Source organism: Culex pipiens, chromosome 2 (genome assembly GCF_016801865.2).
Source record: "Culex pipiens pallens isolate TS chromosome 2, TS_CPP_V2, whole genome shotgun sequence".
Taxonomy (NCBI): Eukaryota; Metazoa; Arthropoda; class Insecta; order Diptera; family Culicidae; genus Culex; species Culex pipiens.
The window spans coordinates 110,243,150-110,266,007 of record NC_068938.1 but is presented as its reverse complement, the minus strand read 5'-3'; the positions used below and the strand labels follow the sequence as shown (position 1 = coordinate 110,266,007).

Genomic DNA, 22,858 nt, shown 5'->3' with positions numbered 1-22,858 from the left:
TCCATGCCAGGTTGGTAAACACTTCCAACATAGAACCCACCTTAAGACACTGGCAATTTAGTAGCACCGCTCATCGTTTGATGGATGACGTGCATTTAATTGCGATGAGAATCTTTTTCGGTGCAGTTGAAGTTGCAGTTGGCAAGAGTGACACAAAAAAGCATCTTCTGGCGAGTTCAGTAGTTCCGTTAACCATACACCTTTTTTGTGCGCAACTAACAGCCGGATGTGATTGATGGAACTAGCATAGAATGACTGAGTATGACCCTTTTAGCCTGAGGATGCAGCACGTGCATATTAATCATACGTGTGAGCTGTTAGTGCATGTACGCTTTGGCACGTGGGTTGAGGTCAACCGAACCGGTTATTTGCAGCAAAGTTGCAAAAAGTTTATACACTTCAACCAGATGCCTATTTTTACAAAAAGTCTACCAATTGTAGAGTAGGGTGCCCAGAATATGGGACTTTTTCTCAAAACCTCGCTCCACAAGCTGAATATTGTTCCTCGACCTATTTTATGACTCTGGGCCAAATATGAGCAAAATCGGCCCATTGATACTCGGAGGTGAAGTTTGTATGGGAAAAATCGAAAAAATGTATGGAAAACCCAAGTTTCTAACGGTTTGGTCTGCACGGTGCGCTACTTCCATCCAAATATTCCCAAAAGTGAGATTCTTATTGAAAATTTAATGCTCTACAACTTTGTAGAGCATACCAAAACTGTAAAACTCGATCCTGAAAAGTTATTAGCGATTATAAAAAGTCATTTTTGTATGAAAAACATTTTTTTCACCAACTTTAGGCTCGGGTATCAATGGGTTAATCTCATCCAATTTTGCTCAAAATTTACCAAATGCTTAAAATTCCAATTGAATTTCCAATCGAAAAGTACTTTACAGCTTTTTTGATAAAGGGCTCTGTTTTCAAGATATAGCCACCGAAAGTTTTATTTTAGCGAAATATTTGCAGTTTTTCGATTTTTAAAAACAGTAACCGTAAGTGACCATTTCTAAAAATATTTTTTTTGAAGAGTTCAGGAAATTTGCTATGAAATTGTCTAAGAGACATTGATGATTGGACCTATGGTTGCTGAGATCCAGCCGCTTTAAGAAAAAGAAACACGAAAATTGAAGTTTTCTAAGTCTCATATTTTTAGAAATGGTCACTTATGGTCACTATTTTTAAAATCGAAAATCTGCAAATATTTCGCTAAAATCAAACTTTCGGTGGCTATATCTTGAAAACAGAGCCCTTTTTCAAAAAATCTGTAAAGTACTTTTCGATTGGAAAATTCACTCAAAAGTTACAGCTGTTTGAATATGTACGTACCATTTTTGTATGGCCAGCTGCCAACATTGTATGGAGACTTGTATGGGTGAACCAATGACACAAAATAGCTTATTTGGTCATAGGGAAGGCCCCCACAAAGTTTGAGCCAAATAACAAAATACAAATAAAATCCATTTCCGGTTTTGGTAGAGAATTGCTCTAAAATGAACGTGCCAATCAAAATAAGACTTTCTAGTCAGGAATTTTTATTTTCAAAAAAATCGTATGTCAGAATTCTGTTAATGAACACCTCCCATTTTTGAGTATGTTACGTAAAATTGTCCAAGGAATCCGATAGAAATATTGGTCCAGACACCGTCAAAACGGCATTTTAAAGTTTCATTCGACTTTTTCAAATGTTGGGCTAGATTTTTCAGTCTGTAGACAACTTTTCACCTTTCATTTGCGCCCAAGACAACTACAATCGGTAGAAATGGCGTGGAGTTATATTTTTTGGAAAAATGTGGGTTTTGCTATAAATGACGAAAATAGCCATTTTTGGAACCACCCTAGCACGGTAAAGGTCACAAACAAAAAAAAAGGGGCTAATAATTTTGGCCAAGGAACCTCCACAAAAATGTTGAGCCCGATCGGGGAACTTTTTTTTTCGGTTTGTGTCCTTTTCAAATGGAATTGCTGTATACACAATCAGATTGTTGTCCGGATTGGGTCCGTAATGGTCGTCTTGCCTCCACCTCCCCAATATATCGTCTGCTGTGTGCTATGTTGTGACATATACCATTTTGGTGGAAAATTAGTTGATGATGACGTTTTGCTATACTTAACAAACACTACAAGATGCTTTAACCCGATTTTATGAACTCGCTTCCGTTTCCCGGATATCGCAATACAATCTTGAGACATAGACCAATTTATCATCAGAATGATTGTACACACTTGTGACACGTCATACATGTTGTTGGAAAATGTGGAAAAATTTCTTGTTTTTCACAAATTTATGTTGATACATACTTTCTAAAGGCAATGTAATCTTTTGTTTTTGAAAATATACTGATTAAGTCGGTTAAACTATTGATTTAAGCCTATTTTAGTTTGTATGGGAATTCTGTGCACACTTGTGACACGTAGTACAAATTTACCTTTGAAAAACACTTGTGATACGTGCTTTTCAGATTTTTGTTTACAGTCATGCCTCGGTTTAGCACCGCATATGGGGGATGCAAAACCGAGGCGTGCATAACCGAGGCACAGAGCTTATGGGATTTTGGCTATATGGGAGACATTGGCTTTAATCGTACGAAAAATCATGCAAACATCAACAAATTATAGTGTTTTAGAATCGGGATGATGTCAGCTATCCATTAAAATTATTATTTCATGAAAATTTTCACAAAAATACGTATTTTTCCTGTATTTTGAAAATGCATTTTTTTTTCTCTAGAGAATCCAAAAATATATTGTTATTGCAATATGGGTATCAAATGATCAGGTTTTTCATACATTTTGGATGTAATAACAACATTTTTAGAAAATACTCCAAATTTTCACAAAACTACGTCTTTTCGAAAAAATAATAAAAATTTCAATTTTCACAATATAGGTACAAAATTTTCACAATATAGGCACAAAATTTCCGTTTTTTACAATTTGGGTGTTAAGCGATCAGGATTTTTTCATACATTTTGAATGTAATAACAATATTTTTTAAAAATACTAAAAAAAATTACAAAACTACGTATTTTCGAAAAAAAATACTTAAAATTTCCGTTTTTACTTTGTGGGTATCAAACGATCGGGATTTTTTCATACATATCTAATGTAATAACAATATTCTTTGAAAATACTCAAAATTTTCACAAAACTACGTATTTTCGAAAAAAAAATACTCAAAATTTCCGTTTTTACAATGTGGGTATCATTCGATCGGGATTTTTTCATACATATCGAATGTTATTAAAAAAATTAAAATACTCAAAATTTTCACAAAACTTCGTATTTTTGAAAAAAATTGATTTGATTATTTGATACCCATAACGTAAGAACTTAAATTTTGAAAAGTTTTAAAAAATACGTAGTTTTTTGAAAATTTTGAGTATTTTCAAAGAATATTTTTATTACATTAGATATGTATGAAAAAATCCCGATCGTCTGATACCCACTTTGTAAAAACGGAAATTTTGAGTATTTTTTTTCGAAAATACGTAGTTTTGTGAATTTTTTTAGTATGTTCAAAAAATATTGTTATAGCATTCGAAATGTATGAAAAAATTCCCATCGTTTGATACCCACATTGTAAAAACGGAAATTTTGAATATTTTTTTCGAAAATACGTAGTTTTGTGAAATTTTGAGTATTTTCAAAGAATTTTGTTATTACATTCGAAATGTATGAAAAAATCCCGATTTTTCGATACCTACATTGTAAAAACGGAAATTTTAAGTATTTTTTTTCGAAAATACGTAGTTTTGTGAAAATTTTGAGTATTTTCTAAAAATGTTGTTATTACATTCGAAATGTATGAAAAAATCCCGATCGTTTGATACCCATATTGTAAAAATTGAAATTTTGAGTTTTTTTTTCAAAAAAACGTAGTTTTGTGAACATTTGGAGTATTTTCTAAAAATGTTGTTATTACATCCGAAATGTATGAAAAAAAACCTGATCATTTGATACCCATTTTGCAATAAAAATATATTTTTGGATTCTTTAGAGAAAAAAAATGCATTTTCGAAATACTGGAAAAATACGTATTTTTGGTAAAATTTTCATGAAATAATAATTTTAATGGATAACTGACATCATCCCAATTCCAAAACACTATAATTTTTTGATGTTTGCATGATTTTTCATACGATTAAAGCCAATGTCTCCCATAAAGCCAAAATCCCATAAGCTCTGTGCTTCAGTTAAGCACTGGGCCGTGCTTAACCGAGGCATGACTGTACATAATTTACTGTATCTTTTAACTGGTGTAACCAAATTAGTTGAAACTTGGAGCGTTTGTTAAGCGGTAATATACAAACCGATTGCTTTATACAGTTTGGCTCTATCATTCATAGTTTTGAAAATAAGGAGCGGCCGTGGCTGACTGGTTACGGTGTTCGCTTTGTAAGCGAATGATCCTGGGTTCGATTCTCATCTGCTCCCAACGAGAAAGTATAGGAAATATAAATCTTGAAACTCTGAACATGAACGAAAAATCAAAGTCACTCGAGTCGGGGTCCGATCCCCCGTCCTTTGAATGGTTAAGCAAAAATGCTAACCACTAGGCCATCGCGACTTGGTGAGCTATAACTGGAATTAGGAATACTGTACCTACCAACTATATACGCGCTGGGTCCTTGTCCATTTGACAAGGGTTCGGAAGTTCTAAATAACGTTTGAACCCGATTGGTGCAAACGTTCTTCAGGGCGGGGCTTGTCGATAAAGCTGAAGTACCTCGCGCTCGGCTAGCCAGCGTAGAAATGGGTCACCGAAGCTCGGCAGAGCTAACACCTTCCAAATGCCTATGCGAGTTATTTGCATGTATAGAATGTAGATCTAAAAATACATGGAAACAACTCAATTTGTAAGAAGCGGCCGCGTGGTCCCGTTTGGTTGGTTGCACACACACACACACACACACACACACACACACACACACACACACACACATCATTCATAGTTTTGAAAATATTTGTCTCCAACTTTAAAAATCGATTTTCTCGAATAGTTTTAAATGGACGTTGTCACAAGATAGCACACAACAGACGAGATGTTGGCTCCCTGAACATGTACCAATCGACAGAATTGCGCACCCACGTTTGTTTGTTGCTTATAAGAGGATACGCATGGTTGCTTAAGGTAATTCCATACAACCCATTCATTTCATATCCGACATTTTCAATTTTATTTATCATCAGGGAGTTCACTAAAATTGATGTCTGTCAATTGGAGCGTGTTCAGGGTGCCCAAATCTATCATACCTTGATGAAACTAAAGCGTTTACTGACATCAATAGTTTTTATATTGGTTAAAAAGCTTCATTGTTTTGTGTAGTAAAATCGGCAAGCTAATATAATTTAAGGACTCAAATGTCCAAAGAAGCATTATGTTCAGAAGTAATTTCAAAGAACTTGTACAGGAATGTGGACAATTTTATAATGTTACGTTCAAAATTGGAAAGTTGAAGAAGAAGACTCTGTTGCTGGTGTTGCAATAATAAACATATTTTGGGTCTTAATTTAATGAACTGACGCATGAAATCGTGGTTGAATACTATAAGTTTTTTATTAGAGACTCCCTGTTGATGTCGAACGGCTGTTAAGTTCAAATAATAAATGGACCTATTTTCCTAATCACGCCACATCCTCACAAAGCAAAGCTTAAAAGCCAATCAATAAATGAGCAGAGGTTCGATTTAAAAGCTCTCAAAGTTTTGGCATCACTAATGCTCCTGAACCCTCCCCAAAGTTCGGAGGGGAAAATTGATTTCCAACAAAACAATTTTAGGGTGGCACCCGGGGACCGACTAATCGATTTCACCAGCCTGGCCCCTTTTGTGCTGCCGTTGACCAGCGTCATTACGTCAGTTTCACGGTCAAATCGTCAAACGTCGGTCGTTTCACTATCACGTAAAATCGGCTCAAGTTGAGCAAAAAGATTCAAAGAAGAATGCGCGAACATAAAATGTTTGCCAGTTTAATCGACTTGCAGGATAATAAAACACATTTCATTCACATTTTGACACGTTGCGTTGATTGTTTTTGCACGAACAAAACCAAACTATAAAACACGACAGTTGATTCTTTTAATTTCCTTCCCACGACGAGTCAGTCGGTGGTGGTGGTGTCTATCGAGTTTGATTGGACATTGATGCGGACAAGAGAGGGAGCGCGGGTGGTTCAAAGACTTGGCGAAATAAAGGCGGCTAAATTCCACGAAATCGGTCAATCGCCGCGGAGTAAAGTTGACTTTGTTGCCAGGTTCAATCAATCTACTTGCTCACGCGCTTGACAAGCGTTTTCAGACTGCTCCATTAGTTTGGAGTTGTTCGTTTGGGATTGATTGTCAGCTTAGGTTTGAAAATGTACTAGGCGCTCCATCGATTGAAAACCATTGAAAAAGGGACAAGATGGTTGAACAAAGGTGTATTCAAAGTGTTCTCAACGATTTAATTAAAAAAAAACTTTTTTCAAAGGGCTCAATCGATGATTTCCATTGACAAACCTTAAAGAATTCTTCAATAATGATTTATAGGACCACAATCTAAGAGTTGTATGGCCAACATAGAACATGTGGTAGGACAAGCACTACAGTCAGAAGGCATCTGAATTCTATGCTTCAGCTCGCCTCGATAGAATGCGCTTTGAACAGAGTCGTAGAGTTACCTGTCCGTCGTTAAACCATACAATGAATTATGGATCGTGAATCAAATTTACACCCAAGCGAGGAAAGTCAAATTTCTAGACAAGATAGGAAGAATCTTTGACATCCAATGACACAAGGCTATGCCATGGCAACAGAGGTGGTCTGGTGTAAACAGATTTGCATCATGCTATCTTGCCGTAATTCCCTTTTTGACGTTTCGAGCAAAAATGTTTCAATGTTTAACCTTGAAAAAGCAAAAAACCGCAAAAACTCAAGCACACGATTGAAACTATAACAAACATGTTTTGTTTGGCTAACTGTTTGTTTATTTTCCCAAAATTTGGTTGCCAGAGTCCCAAGTTATAATCAAAGATGTAAACGGTAGACGTAAACGGGACAAAACAGCCTCTGACTTAAATTCCCTTTGCCAACTTGACGCAATTGCATGGTGCGTCAAGATAGCACGATCTGATCATGGGGATGATGTAAGAAGAAGATTCACAATTTCGCATACTTTTGGTTGAAATTTTTAATAAACAAAAAAGAATCCGATTGATTGAATCATTTTATAGTATATATTATAGACTATTTTTCTAAGCTCCAAAACATATTTTTTGTTGAAAAAATATTTTTGTTGCAAAATTTTCTTTCCTAATTTGTGTTCACCAATATCATTGTCTTGAGTTTGTTTATCTTTTTCTCTTTGGTCTGACAGGGGGATTGGCAGCCAAACCCACTTTGGTCTGACCGTTTTGGTCTGACAGCTTTGTGCTGGATTTTGGTCTGGCCACGCGGGGGATTGGAAGCCACACCCCCTTGGATCTGATCGAAACTACGTTTCATTATGAAGAGTGACAAAATTGCACGAAGTTTTTATGACTTTTGATGAATATCTCGGGATTGTAATCGAATTTTGGGAATCTGTGAAGCTCAACACATGTTTTGATTGTAATTGTAATTTGTAATTTATTGGAAACGATAGCCTGTCATTTTAACACTTTGTATCAGGTTAAGGAAGGACGTTGGGATTATCACTTTAGATGACACGACATGAACACAAAAAAAACTTGATTTAATCGAGAATCAAAACGAAGCTCTTTGGCTGATATTCCAACTCTTTACCACTACGCTACGATTGTTTGTGGGCATCGAAGTTGGCCATAGCTTTGCTCTTAGCATTAGATCAAAGCTTTGAACGATCATATATACTTCAGACAGTCACATTTCATGTCAGCGATTTCTTGTTTGGGTGCACAAACCCGGCCAGACTGGCCGATTCTGAAGCGAAACGCAGGATGCAGGCGGCGATCGCGGCTTTTATGTTTTAATTAATTAGCAGAGAGCACTACAGCGGTGAATAGAGCAACCGACCGCGCGTCACGTCCTCGCTGGTGTGCCGTCGGAGACCGAGGGGCCATGTCCGAGACGGTCACCGGCGGTCGTCACACAGTGTTTTGTGGTAGACACTTTTTCGATTTTTGCTGTAACCAGTTGCGTTCGTTAAAATAGTTTAATTCGGAATGTTTGTCATAGTTGGGCGAGCGCGGACAAATGTGCGGGGAGTTCACATGTGGCGGTCAGCCTGCCAGGACAGGGCAGTATTTGCAGTTAATTAAACAATTTGAGGTTGGATTTGGTTGTACGGGGACTTGTTTTGCAAAACTAGACGAAAGGTTAAATTGTAAGCTTATGTGTAATGGACAAATTATTCAATATCAAAGTTTACACATTGCTGAAGAACGGTTGTTAAGAGTATGCTAAACAACCTGCTCGACAGCACTCGTAATCGATGACTTTTATTTTAGCAAAATTACTGAAACTGAACCACCAACGCGGAACCTTCTTCTGATGGTGGGCTGATCCCCCTGGAGAACTACTGAAGAGCTATTGCTGGTGCCCCTAATTGACCGCGGCGCTCGTGACCAATTTAAGCGAATCACTTCACACCGCCGTGCCGCCCCGGCATGAGCCTGCCATATTTGGATTTTCACTTGTCGAGTAGATATGGTTGAAACAATTATACGAAATAAAAAAAAAACAGCATCGCGGAACTCCGGAACCTCCACCGACGTCGATGAGGTGCCACAGCATTTCGCCATAAAGCGTCGAAATCTTCCACGCCTCCCATCATCGCCGATCGTGCCTCTCGGACCTGAAGATCATTATCTGGCTGATGGGGCGAGGTGTGAACGTGTATGTGTGAATGTATGTGCGAATCATGCTTAACATATCCCGCTCTCACATGCGCTATTCAATTAAACGGTGATGATGCTGATTTTGTTCGTATTGTTCGTCATTTTCCCATAAATAATAATCGTAAAAAATGTACAAATTCCACAGCTAAAAAAAAACACTCGACAGACAGACACGAGTCACTTCTCGTCTGGCGAGAATTACGGCAGTTTAGGTCGATGTTCGATTCGCTTCCCCCACGAGCCACTAACAAAGAGTCATCTCATCTCTTTGGATCACGGGTCGAAGTTTGCAGACATAAATTCCTAGGTCCATTGACAGGTCAGAATATTTAGCTTTGCAATTTCAATTTGCTAATAAAAAATAATTGATTAAAAATTGTTACATAATTCACTTGTAAAAGGTTGGGGCCTTTTTTACACTCACTTGATCTTTTTTCAAGTATATTCTATCAGATTCTATTAATCTGAGATTATCAGATTTTATAAACAATCAGAAAAGACTTTGAAATAATTATTCATCGAATTATTTTCTGCATAGTTATGTTTTTTTGGTGTCTGTAGTATTTTTTAGAAGACGCAGACGCAATGTTGCCAAACCTTCAAATAAAATCTAATCGAAAAAATTCTCCAATTGGGTCCTAAAATTAAGCTTAAATTTGTGATATTATTGTTCACAACTAGAGCGTCCAATTTCCCGAGGTTACAAATTTCCCGGGAAACGAGAAATTTTCAACTAATTTCCCGGGAAATCCCGGGAAATTTTAAATTTAGGGTAATTCTCCGCCAGCTTACACAGCAGTTGATCCGACACTCTTCGATTTGCGTGAAACTTTGTTCTAAAGGGTAACTTTTGTCCCTGATTACGAGTCCGAGGTCCGTTTTGCCTTCCTCACTGAGGTAAGGCTATAATCCTGCTCGAAAAATGAACTTTTAAAAAACAGCTCGTAGACCTATATTCATGTATACCTATCGACTCAGAATCGAAAACTGAACAAATGTCTGTGTGAGTGTGTATGTGTGTGCGTATTCACTTTGGTGCTCAAAATTCTTGCCAAGTTTTCTCGGCACTGGCTGATCCGATTTGAGTCAAACAAGTTGCATTCGATTTGTTTTGGTGCCCCATACTGCACTATTGAATTGTTTGAAGATCCGATAAGTAGTTCAAACGTTATGCATAAAAAAGTGTCAGAGTTGCGAATCAGGTGCTGGAATTTTGATGCCGGATCTCACTTATCTATATGAAACTATGTCCGGATCTATCATCTGGCCCATCGTTGGTTAGGTAATCAAAAGACCTTTCCAATGAGTCCAAAATATTGAAAATCTGCCAACCCTGTCTCGAGATATGACCACTTAAGTGATATTTATGTACTTTTTTGAAGCCGGATCTCACTTAAATGTATGTAAACTATGTCCGGATCCATCATCCGACCCATCGTTAGTTAGGTAATAAAAATACCTTTCCAATGAATTTAAAACATTGAAGATCTGGCAACCCTGTCTCAAGTTATGACCACTTAAGTGATATTTATGTACTTTTTTGAAGCCGGATCTCACTTAAATGTATGTAAACTATGACCGGATCCATCATCCGACCCATCGTTGGTTAGGTTATCAAAAAAACTTTCCAATGAGTCCAAAACATTGAAGATCTTGCAACCCTGTCTCGAGATATGACCACTTAAGTGATATTTATGTACTTTTTTAAAGCCGGATCTCACTTAAGTGTGTAAACTATGTCCGGATCCATCATCCGACCCATCGTTGGTTAGGTTATCAAAAAAACTTTCCAATGAGTCCAAAACATTGAAGATCTTGCAACCCTGTCTCGAGATATGACCACTTAAGTGATATTTATGTACTTTTTTAAAGCCGGATCTCACTTAAGTGTGTAAACTATGTCCGGATCCATCATCCGACCCATCGTTAGTTAGGTAATCAAAAGACCTTTCCAATGAGTCCAAAACATTGAAGATCTGGCAACCCTGTCTCAAGTTATGACCACTTAAGTGATATTTATGTACTTTTTTGAAGCCGGATCTCACTTAAATGTATGTAAACTATGTCCGGATCCATCATCCGACCCATCGTTGGTTAGGTTTGAAGATCTGGCAACGCTCAGTCTCAAGTTATGACCGCTTAAGTGACATTTGTGAATTTTTATTATTGAGAAATAGATGGAATTGGTGTCCAAACCTATCATATCACCAAATGTTTGTAAGAAGTGAGGAAGGCGCCAATCACATAGGTGGATTAAGTTAGTTTTTTGATATCATTTTTATTTTAAAATTTCGTGTTTTTTTCTAACTTTGCAGGGTTATTTTTTAGAGTGTAACAATGTTCTACAAAGTTGAGCAGACAATTACAAAAATTTTGATATATAAACATAAGAGGTTTGCTTATAAACATCACGAGTAATTGCGATTTTACGAAAAAATGTTTTGAAATTACCCTTTATTGAAATTGTTCTAATCTTGGTTCTGAATCATATTTTGCATCAAAATTGTATTGAACAGCGACTTAAATGGTTAAAATAAGTACAAAGATCAATTAAAAGCTTGCATGTAAAAATTCAAACAACTACAATAAAATGGTTTTTTTTCCTGATTTTATAAGCTCAAATCGTACTATAAATCAAAAAATGATCTTTGGTATTTTTTGTTGAGAAGTATTTTTTCATCAAAGTGTTTGGACAGTAAGTAAAATAAATCCACACTCCACAATCATAAAATTTCTTCAAAACTTGTCCTGTGACCTGTTTAAACCTAACAAATAAAATCATTCAGAAATTATTTTTTTTCTTAACAAATCACTTTTCTAAACCTAGTTAAACTGGTTTCTGCTCTTGAACAAAATGGTTAAGCTTTTTAGTTTTTCCTTAAGAATCTAACTTCTCGTGTTTGTTCTTATCAAACAACTGAATTCAAATATTTGGAGCAAGTTTTAAAACTATGTTTGCATTTTCGGGGACAATACAAAGTAGTTTTTCAATGATTTTTTAATGGTTTTTTCCACATGTTTTTCAGGTTTATAATTGACTTCTTTTTTCATATTACGAAAATATGATTTAAATCAGGGGTGCCCAACCTTTTGGCCCTGCGGGCCAGATCTATTTTTTTAAGCAGTGGTGGGCCGGAACTAATGTTGATAAAAGTTGAAATAAGTTAAAAAAAAATATATAATTTTTTTATAAGGTTGTTTCAAATAAACAAATAAATAAACTAGTGTTGCAAATAAGATTCATAAATCTTGATTTTACGAAAGAAACAACAAAGATATCTTTGAAAGATGTGTTTATTTGATTTATTTTTATTTTGTTTTGGTTAAAATTGTAATATTTTTTTTTCGATTGAGATTAAATACCCTAATATCATTAACTCATAAAAAACATTAAAATTTCGTCGTTGCATGTTTTTTTTTTTAAGTTTGGACAATCAACGAGACAAGATAAATTTATTGAAACGTTATTTGGATTCAAAGCTTCTTTACGAAAAAACTATTTTAGATTTGTTTTGCACATTTATTCAAATATTTTACAAAACATTTCAAAATGAATTTTAAAGACACGAAATTTAAAAAAGTGTAGAAAAATATATATCTGATAATTTTTACTTCGTCATTCTTAAAATTTATTGGTATTATTGAAGCTTATGAAAAAAATGGCTATCTGATTTCTTGACTCAAATTAAAACATTTTTTTATATTTGAAATAAAAATTTGTAGCGATCTTTATTTTCAATATGATTAATTTGCTTTTTAAAAGCGTTGTTCCAGCAAAACATTATCTTTGAAAAGTTTATCTGAAAAAAAAACATTTTTGCTTACTCGTCGATGAAAAAACAATTTTATTAAAAATTCTCAAAAAAGAAACAATTCAATTAGAAGTAACAACAGCCAAAACATTAAAAAAATTGAGTGTCTTTTTGCAATCTTTTTGCACATTTTTCAAGTTTAATAATTGATTCAGAAAATATCAATATAGAAATAATAAGAATTAAATTCAAACATAAAGAATGTTTAAATGTGAAATTAAATCATTTTAAAAAGTTCAAAGGTAAAATCCAAACAAATCGTTAAATCAGCAACATTTTATGTAAAAGGCAAAAAAAAAGAAGAAAAAAATGTTTTGTTATAATATCTCAATATTTTGTCTCAAGATTATTTTTAAAATTTTGACATTCAATTTATTTATTGAGTTTTTCATGAACAGCCTTTAGGGCCGTTCATAGAACTATTTTGAAAAACCGTCGCGGGCCGGATAAAATGGCTTCACGGGCCGGACGTTGGGCAGGCCTGATTTAAATTATACGATTAATTGTCATCATCTCACTACCATTCTTCCATTTTTTCATGTTAAACCTTCTAACCTGTGCTCCATCTTCTATTTTAAATTGTTTTTTTTTTAACGAATTGAAATAATTCTTCTTGCAAACTCCTATTTAAAAAATTTAATTATGCAAATTCCAATTTTGCTTTGGCGGTAAAGGGTTTAAATATTCATTATTCTTTATCCAATTATTCTTTAAAAAGTTTACATGAATTGTAATAGTTTATTTTCATTAAGCAAGGTCTATTTCCAGATGCTTCAGAAATTAATTTTATCAGAAATAAATCTTGATATTGAATTGAGTTTCTTATTTTTTTTTTCTCGACAATTTTCAAAAGGATTGTTTAAAAAAAAGAAAATGCATGCTTCCGCTTGAATTGAAAATTGGACACTCAAGTAAAATCAGATAAAAAAACGTTACTTAATCCACCTATAAGGTGGTTGGAGCCTTCCTCACATTATTGTTTGCATTTTTTCTTGTATTTTAATTAATAAAATGTTTAATTGTGTATACGTGTATGGGTTAATAAATCGACATTTGTTGTAATCAGATTGTTTTTTGGCGCAGACCAAACACTCTAATATAACTTTTAAGAAAAGCATTTTTACTAAAAACTAAACATGCCAGATGGTGCTGAAAATAAGAATCTTTTTAACCATTTTTCAACATAACTGTTCAAAATAATTGTGACTGTTAATAATAATTGAATAATGTTTTGAGTCTGTGTTTAAAAACAGTCGACAGATTATCAAATTTGTTCACATTTTTCTTGGTAAAAATGATATTTTTTCGAAACAAATATAGCAAGACAAAGTATTCTGTTCACTCCTAACGTAAATATCCACTGACGTGAACGGAATTCACTTTTTGCGTACAATCTAACATTGGCCCAATCACATTATTTTGCTAGAGAATGAATAATAATTTCATACAAGAAAATACCTGATGAGAATTATGCGTGGAGGTACTACAAACAGACTTGACGTTGTTTCAATGATTTCATGCAAAAAAAAATTAAATGGGTCAAAGCCAGAGTGTAACCACGCGTGGACACCGCTATTAAAACGAACAGACAGACTCTTTGTTAACACTTAGGCTTTGACCCATTTACACTGTTTTGCTTGATTTTTCCGAACAAATGACATCGGAAAATCATGCGTAGAACAACAGACCAACAGTTCCAAGTTTTGCTGGCAAAACGAACGTTGTCAAAATCACATCGACGATCCTCCCTGGTTAGGGTATCTTCCCCCGCCAAGCCCTGATAAGCTTTGAACAATTTATTTACCTGAAACTTCTTATGGACTCCGACAGCTAGCGAAAGTAGAAAGCTTTACGTTCAACCATCAAAGACGTCGGAGACATCGGCGAAAGTACTTTCCTGGGTAGGCCAGAAGTGACGGTCATCAGCAGAACATTTAGTCAAGAGCGAAACGCTTTGCCCTGATTAAGGAATCAGGATTCTTACTAATATTTTCCGGCTTCAGCATATCCTCGGACAAACTTGATCACCCCGTCTGCTGGTGGAGGATTAAAAGAAATCACTAAATGGACACCGGTGCCAATAAAATTCCTATCGTATCTGTACATTTTTAATAGGTTGCGCGATAAAAAGTCTGACGATTTTCTCAAGATTTGTTTTTGTTTATTTTTGTTCGAATGACAGTCGATGATCGATCAATAGAGCTGTGCCGTTCTACTTTACACGCTCGTTCAAAATCACTCTGTTTTCGTCAAAACAAAATCGACTCAGAAATGAGTAAATGAGGTATTTGTCAAATTTGAGTGGATTTCAATCAGATATTGCGCGTATTCCCGAGAAAGACACGCGGCAAACCAGCCTCGAAACGACGCGCCGCCCTTTCGGCAAATGCGTGCTGTCAAATCCCATACTGCGCGTTTTGTTTTTGTTGATCTTCTTCTTCGAATCGCCTGGCATTGTTGTCAGGTATGTTTTATATTGCACCAAAAGTGCAGAAAATCGCTGGCAACAATGTCTATGGCATATTCTGAAATGCCGCGCGGCGTGTACCTTTGAAAGAAACGGACAATGTGTTACGAAAGTCAGGGGATAGGGAAAGTGGTGATAAATTGGGTACTAAAGCCCTATGTCAATTTTTATGTACAACGGTAAAAAACACGATTAAAAACCATTTCCGATCACTTTTTTTTTCATTTTAATGCAAATTTTTTTTTGACAAGACAACTATGGTCCCCTTGGAACGAGCTGTCAAGTAGGAACTTTTCTGTCAAGAAGGACCGCGAGGTTATTTTTTTCAAAATTGATTTAAAAATCCATTTTAAACTCTTTGTGGTCGTACAAAGGGTCATTGTACTCAGAAAAATAAGCTTTATTGCTGTAAACAATAATATCAGCAATCTAAGCTTCATTTTAGGACCCAATTACTACAGTTCGTGTTAGCGCGCATGTAAAAAGTAGCTTTTTATTTTATACAAGTTTGGTTTCAAAAACTAGGAGAAATTTGCATATATTAGGATGGTTAAGAATAGGGTTTAAAGCAAAAAAATCAATAAAAAAAAGCAATAAAAATTTATCGTTGTAAACAATAATATACACCAATAATGTCCAAAAGCCCTACGTTAATTTTTATATCGACGGTAAAAAAAACTCTTGAAACCTCGCTTGAAACCCATTTCTAATATTTTTTTTTATTTCATTGCAAAAAAAAAAAAAGACAAGACAACATTTTACGATGGATAAACCGACGACACGACAAGACACTCGGTGGAAAAACCGACGACGGCTTAACCATTCGGCCAAGCCTGCTGCCGTACGCTGCGTACGACCACAATGGGTTAAAATTTTATTTCTTGATTGAAAGCATCCTGCTTGACAGTTTGTTCCAATACAATCCATCCAATCAGAAATACCTTTTCATAACTTTTCTAAACATATATATTGATCCTTGCATTGTAACTTGGATTTGGCCCGCACTTTTCTCTCGCACTTTTGACAACAAAATTTCCAAAAACTAGGCAACACGCAGTTGTTTATTTACATTTCCAGTCGCAGTTTCCACCAAACTGGACACTCGCACTTTAAAATTGCGATTGACAGGTGAGCAACATCGGCTCGCTTTGATAAATTTTTGAGAAAATTAAAATTTCCCAAGCCAGTTTGCAGGTCGCAATAGTGCGATCGATAGCAATAATTTATTGCGAAGTCCAAGTTAGTGAGAATTGCGCAATAATAAGTCAGATTTTTTTTAAAACCCACAATAGGGTCCTGAAGCCCTATGTAAATTTTTATGTTAAACGGTAAATAACGTAATTACAATCCATTTCTGTGTTTTCATTTTAATGCAAAAAAAATAATTGACAAGGCAAAATTTTTTCGATGGCTCAACTATGGTCCCCTTGGAACAAGCTGTCAAGTATGACTTTTTCTGTAAGTTTTTGAAAATTGATTAAAAATCCATTTTAAATCCTTTGCGGTCGTAAAAAGGGTAATTGGGTCCTAAAATGAAGCTTACATTGCTGATATTATTGTTTAATGTAAGGTACGCACTTCAGAAGGAATCGGTCAAGAAAAATTTCAAATGGTCAGCAGCGGTAGCGAAAGCAAGTCAGAGAGGGTGAAGAAAAGCCCCAAGAAAACATTTCCTCTCTTTTGTTCTGCCGTTCGTAAAGCTGTTTCTTGACCCCCTTTCTTTTGAAGAGCATACCAGCCCTAAAGCGATAAAGCTTATTTTCCTGAGTACAATGACCCTTTGTACGACCACAAAGAGTTTAAAATGGATTTTTAAATCAATTTTGAAAAATTAACCTCGCGGTCCTTCTTGACAGAAAAGCTCCTACTTGACAGCTCGTTCCAAGGGGACCATAGTTAATCCATCGAAAAAATGTTGTCTTGTCAAAATTTTTATTGCATTAAAATGAAAAAAAGTGATCAGAAATGGTTTTTAATCGTGTTTTTTAGCGTTTAGCGTTGTCAAATTGACATAGGGCTTTAGTACCCAATTGTACTCATACAAATAAGCTTTATCGTTGTGAAAAATAATATTAGCTATTTAAGCTTAAATATGTACCCAATTGATTTCTAAAATTAAGCTTAATTAAGCTCGACACATTACATAGAGTTATCTACGCGCGCATGTATTGTATGTACGTACACAAAAAAGATTCAGGTTAAATTTTGTACCCTCGAGCAAAACAAATGGCGTGCTAGTGTGCGTGAGATCGGGCTTAGATAACTCTATTACATAGAGTTATCTAAGCCCGATCTCACTCACATTTCGGTTTTGTCGAGGCTGGAACCTCGAGCTCGGAGCCAGCACCGGTCTGGAACCTTGCCTGGAACTTTGATTGAAAAGTAGTCATTTTCTCTAAATCTGTTTAGCGTGCATCGCCTGCTAGCTGCAACCGTCAATAAACAAAATCAAAACAAAAGCACGGACAGGTGTTGCAAGAGTTTTTCGCAATTTAGACTAATTTGGGCGTTTCTTCCGATGCCGTTACCACCCGCTGGACCTGAACCGTGTTAGGCCGATGCTGGTGCAGCCGGAGAACACCCGAAACGGGCGGAAGGAGCGGATTTTGGCGACGGAAAAAAGCACTTTTGCCAGCCACACGCAAATCGACCGTCATCGGGGCAGAGGGTTCAATTTTGCTATTTTGCCAATTTTGCCCCTTTATCGCGTTGAACGTTAACAGTTCTGTTTGCGGAACGTTTGAGTCGTGTCGCAGGAGTACGATTCCGGAACCGCATAGGACCAACATCGGCACCGAGCTGGGATTTCTTCCGACCGCTGACGGGGCCTTGAACGCCGCTATGGACTACGATAAGACCGTAGAAGCAATGGATACGCAAGCTCTATAACGCGTTAGATCCCCTGAACGTGCAGGCGCTGGCCCCGACGACAGTGGTAAACCCAGCGGACGGAGGTGGTGGCGAAGCAGTGACCGCCGGTCCCCAAACAGATGAACATGAGCGATCAGGACAATCTGGACGACGAGGTCCGGTCGGAGGCGACCTATAGCTTTAAGGTGGAGAATCTGTCGCCGCCCAGCAAAGCTTCTTCCTGCAGTGTAACGGCGAAAGTGACACCGCAAACTGGAGCTGTTCGGAGTCGGCCGAACTGCGGCTGCTTTCGGTCATCCCGAACCAGGATCCGTTCGTGCGCTAAATCCATCACGTGTTCAGTCGCGTCGATAACGATTGGGGCTCGAACAGGAGCAACGAAAGGTCGAGCGGAAAGATTGGCTGCGAAAGGAGACAAGATGCTGAAAGAACACGGCGAACGCTTCGGGATAGTGGTGAAAGTTTTCCTGGAGCAGGAGCAAAAGGCGTAAGTTTGTCGAGGCGGAAAAGCCGGACGAGTTGGTGCTGAAGAAGATAGTGAAAAGCAAGAAGAAGGCTCAAAAATAAAATTTGAATTTGTTTCTCACAGCGAATTTATTCAATTTATTGCTCTGTAGCAGAATGACTCCCCTTCGGCGTACAGATTGTGCTTGATTTCCCCGTCTCTCAGGTGGACACGAACCGCGGGTTGGAATCCTCAGTTGCCTCAACGTACACTTCCTGTTCCGTTGCACCGGTCGTAAGCGCCTTACCTTCTCTCGCAGTTCGGCTTCTTCGGTGGGAGCGACACCTTAGCAAAGCAATCCACCTTAACGACCTCCGGGTCTTTTGTGGTCTTTGTTGCAAGTTTCTGCTCATTTCTTGGCTTCCGAAGGTAATGTATGGTGAGCCACCCAAAACCTTTTTTACGCAAATGGACCGTATGGAGCATAAACAATCGCTGAACGTCGATGAACGTCGGTCATCGGTTGCCTCGCGAAGCCGATGTTTTTTTTTTACCATTCCGGCGTGATTAGCGGAATTTTGCACTTGCATTGGCGACATGTGCAGAGTTTTGATGCGCGATGGCGGCTGTTTTCCGTGGCAGCTCGTGAGAGTCAGCTCGTCTCGCCATCCTCGAACCTGTTCAAACACAGAACAGACGATCTGGTGTGCTTCCAGGAATGTCTCACTCAGCAATCCCAGAACCAAGGACTTCCTGGTGGAAGAGGCATATCACGGCCACCTCCATCACGACTATCGTTTCCACCAGAAGACTGTCTCGTGGTTAACCAATCCGGCGAGGACTCCCCTCGACACGTGGTCACCGTCATCATTTGCTTCATCTCGTTGCACCGTTAAATGATTTCTCGAACCGTGATCAACTTGTCGATGCTCATTCGGATTGTGCGTCCGGGACTGTCCGATCAGTACAACCAGCGGTCTGATCGACGTCGTCTGATCCTTGCCAGTGATACTGCCATCCTTACAAGGGTAATCTCCACCATTGGACAGTGGGGCTACCCCACTGGAGCCAGCGGATAATCTCCCCGATATTTAAGGTCATGGAGTACGGTCAAAGGACACCGGCATGATAATAGATGATTAATGATTTCAATTTTACGAAGTTTGATAAGCAACAGGTGGACTTTTGAATATCACAATCATTGGAATCATTTGCGTGGTATCATGGAACCGGTTCAAGAGTGGCCACAGATACCCTGAACTGACTCAATATAGTCAGTATACCTATGTACTACAAATAACGTTTCATAACATTAGCTCAAAAGTCGATTGAATGACAAAAGCTTAAAAAAAAACCCGCTTGACGGATGTTCCGGGTTGCCGGAACCGGTGGCCACTTTGGCCAAATTACTTCACCGGGAACACATAGTCACAGTTAATGCCCGTGAAATGCAACTGGAAGTAACCCGCTAGATGTTACCGTTTGGGAGATACAGGCCCTCGAAGTCGGGGCCTCAAAAGGATTAACGCGTTAATTAACGTGCTCCGTTTACTTTCACGTTCAGATCAACGTAGGCTCCGTTTGCGTTCACGTTAATTTTAACGATTAACTATTCCGTTAAGTTAAACGCCGTTTATTTAAACGTTTAACAGCACTGGTCATCTTAGACCAACCACCCCACTCACCCCCTTATCATATTTTATTATTGTTATCATATTTTATTATTGTATTGTCAATTTTATGTGTTAAAAGAAATTCACGAAGTATTTGTGTCGCTGGGTGGAGCGATTGAGCAAGTCGTGTTGCGCGCTCCAGTCGGCAAAGATTCGCTCGGCGATGAATGAGTGATTTCTGTTCTTTGAACCGAAAAACAAAACTCTTGCTTCTAAGATGTGAATTAATTCTGGATCCGTTAATGCAATTTCTCAGAATATCTTTCTCCTGATCTGAACCCGCAAACCGTAGCTGGGAGGGTCTTTGAGGTTGGGCGGGATGGATCCGCAAGGTACTTTGCCGCAGGCGTGGGTGGCGGAGGAGCTATCGCGCAAGACCGTTGTGGCCTACTCACTCCAGTTCCCTTGGCTGACGATCAGCTCGGAACACTTGCCCGCACCACACTAGAAGATCTTCTTCAAGTCGCCGAACGTCTCAAAGTTAAAGTTGAAGGCCCTGGCGTGAAAAAGAGTAATAAGAGTTAGTTGTAGGAAGTGTTTTTACCGGGATTTTGAGAATTTACCGCCTTGAGGGCAAACAGCACCACGTATTGGCTTCCGCCGACCTTCCACAGCAGCGTCTCGCAGTTGGGCTCGCACAAGTTGTATATGAACCGGGCCATGTTGCCTTTGGGCCCGAGTCGGTTGTCAACTCCGTGTTCATCGTCAGGAAGAAGTAATTTTCGACCTTTTGGTCCTGCTTTTGCTTTATCCGCCGCGCCAACTCTTCGTTGTTGATCACCTCTCCGACGTACTCCGACGATCACAAACTGACCCTGGTGGATATCCTCCTGTGCGATCAGATCCGTTTGGCCGCCAGTGCCGGGTACTGCTTTCGTTTGAAGCACTGGATCTTGCAACTCTCGCCAGCTGGATAAGTCTTTGGATTGCACTCCTCGAGCAGCGCCCGGTTAATGCAATTCGATTCCAGCCCGCACGGGTCCGTGTCCGACGATGTTCACTCACAGATCGAGTCCTCCTGTTGGAATAGAATAGAATCTGATATAACAATTGATACGGAAAACCATCCCCTCGACAAACTCACCTCCTCGTATCTGGCCGCGTTGCGCCTTCTCAGCGGAGCAACATTCTTGTTGAACTTGATCTTCACGTACATCGGCAGTTTAAAGCTCAAATCGTCCGGGGCCGATTCCTGGGTGTGAGCTTTTTCTGCCTGCAGCCGTTCGAAAATCTACCGTGCCACGCGCAGTGCCTCGTTGTACCGCTCCATGATGCCCGACCGCTTCAGGTCCGTCACGCTGTCCAAGTCGCCTTTGTGATAGAGGCAGATTCGGTTTGTCCGTAAATGTCCGTTCGCTCTTCCACGTCCAGAACCGCTGGCGGGGGAATCGCAATCACGGGCCAGAACATTAACACGGAATATTTGGCCCAGACGATCTCGTCGTACAGCGGCATTCGGCCGGAATCGAACTCTTCGCAGATGTAACGACTCTCCGGCTGGTTAAACTGGCGGCACTCGAGGTGGAACGTCGTCAGGCAGGTTTCTGAGCAGATGAAACTTCGCCCTTGCAGCACAGGAAACACCAGTTGATGTTGATTGAGCACTGCTCTAGTTAGTGCTTAGGGCAGATCGTGGTCAGCAGCTGGGACCCGACGGAGACCGCTTGGCATCCGGGTTGTCCGAAAAAAAAACGCGTCTTCGCAGGAAAAAAACGGGTTGGGATCGTCGGGATTGTTTTGATTTTTTTGGCTGACAGTGACAGCTCATGTGCGATGCACGCTAAATTGATTTCCAAAAAATCGGCTACTTTTTAATCAAAGTTTCAGACACGGTTCCAGCTCGGTGCTGGCTCCGAGCTCGAGGTTTCAGCTCAAAGCTCAAGGTTCCAGCTCCGGCTGAACCGAAAAGTCACCCCCCTAGGTACCGATTCGGTCTTGCTTGATCGCAAGGAGGCGAAAAAATCTGCATTGCGTAATAAAATATGGTCCGTAGTTTGTTTTATTCCGCATTTGGGTATGATTAAAAAGTAATCTTCTTTGGGGTACTTTATTGAATACAAGGCACAGCTCTATTCATCGATCATCGACTTCCATTTCACATTTTTTTAGTTGGATCACCCTGTACATCCGAATTTGAAAACCAAAACAAAAGTAGTAAAAAAACAAGTGAGGTTATGTTATTCTTCTCAACTGATATTTAAGTGCTCATAACTTTGGATAGGTAAGTCTGATCACTTTTTTTTTCCATCCACCTGAAAGGTCTTCTCATGTGCTTTCTAAAAATATATAGTATGTGAAGGTTTCTTGAAAAAACCACCCTTTTTACCATAATTTTATGTTTATATGAAACAGTTTTTTTAACATAACTTTTAAAATACTTAATCAAACTTCTTGATTTTAAATAGCAATGTAGGGGACGTTAAAACGGATCGATTAAAGCCATTCCGGCCAAAATCGGTTGAGCCTGTGACGAGATATTCCAGTGACATTGATTTGGTACACATGTCTACATACAGCCAAACACACAGACATTTGCTCAGCTGGTGATTCTGAGTCGATATGTACAAATGAAGGTAGGTCTAGGAGGTCTAATTAGAAAGTTCATTTTTCGAGTGATTTTATAGCCTTTCCTCAGTAAGGTGAGGAAGGCAAAAATATCAGAAAGTGATATTGTAAATGTATTGATATTGAGATATTGAATAGATTTATTACTTACCGTTAGTTAATTAGTTAGTTGTAGTGTGAAAAATATCAT

The 22,858-nt window shown here is 38.2% G+C and overlaps 1 protein-coding gene and 1 long non-coding RNA gene across 3 annotated transcripts in view; one reads left to right on the top strand and one right to left on the bottom strand.

Annotated features, from left to right (window-relative positions):
- Window positions 1-22,858, top strand: part of LOC120422785 (dual oxidase) — an 86,916-nt gene that overhangs the window by 25,260 nt on the left and 38,798 nt on the right. The window lies entirely within an intron of this gene.
- On the bottom strand, window positions 20,190-21,796 carry LOC120422786 (uncharacterized). The gene is made up of 3 exons (XR_005606172.2): window positions 21,188-21,796; window positions 20,667-21,121; window positions 20,190-20,599 (listed from the first exon to the last, which is right to left on the bottom strand). It is a non-coding gene; the product is annotated as an uncharacterized LOC120422786 (long non-coding RNA).